This window comes from Aptenodytes forsteri, unplaced genomic scaffold (genome assembly GCF_000699145.1).
Source record: "Aptenodytes forsteri isolate BGI_AS27 unplaced genomic scaffold, ASM69914v1 Scaffold47, whole genome shotgun sequence".
In the NCBI taxonomy this organism is placed as follows: domain Eukaryota; kingdom Metazoa; phylum Chordata; class Aves; order Sphenisciformes; family Spheniscidae; genus Aptenodytes; species Aptenodytes forsteri.
The window spans coordinates 2004863-2005562 of NW_008794731.1; the positions used below are offsets into that span (position 1 = coordinate 2004863).

Here is a 700-nt window from a genome sequence, read left to right on the forward strand (position 1 = left end):
GCGGGCGCTGCCTTGCGCGGCGGCGGGAGGAGCCGCCCCGTGGAACCGCCGCCCCTCGCCGCGGCCTCGGGTCTCCGCTGCCCGGTGGGGCGAAAGCCCAGCAGCCCCGGCACCGCCGGGAGCTGAGCTAACGCTACCGCGGGGAGAAAGTGGTTTGAAAAACTGGTAAAAAAACCAAAAACAACTGGATGGGTCTGAACGCAGACACGCAACACGTCCACGGGCAGGTTTTCGCGCACCGCGGTTTCCCCCGGCGTGAACGTGCTCACGGGGTAATTCCCTCCGCATTTCAGCAGCGCCTCGTTTCTTTCAACGTTTTCACATTTATTTGAACGCCAGAAGCGATCGGAACGGGAAGTTCGCACGCATTAAAAAAGAAAAATAGAATAAATCACAGCTAAATAACACCTTGAAATTGTAAAACCTGGAAACCCACGCGTCCCCACGGCTTCGCCCCGCTTTTGACAACCGAAACGAAACGAAGGAAGCTCCGGCGGTGGCTCACCCAGACACGGAGGGGTCGGGGCTGGTTTTCCGTGGGGACGTTTCTTCCCGTGCCACCGCGGGGCTCGCTGAGCAGGAGCCTCCCAGGGTTGTTATTTTCTTTTTCTATCGCTTTTTTCCCTTTTTTTTTTCTTTTTTTCTTTTTTCTTTTTTTTCTTGTCTTTTCTTTTTTTCGTTTTTTTTTTTTTTTTCTTTT

General features: G+C 53.7%; 1 protein-coding gene across 1 annotated transcript in view; it reads left to right on the plus strand.

The window, feature by feature from the left end:
* The window catches only part of GATA5 (GATA binding protein 5), a 17965-nt gene that overhangs the window by 751 nt on the left and 16514 nt on the right, over positions 1 to 700 (plus strand). The window lies entirely within an intron of this gene.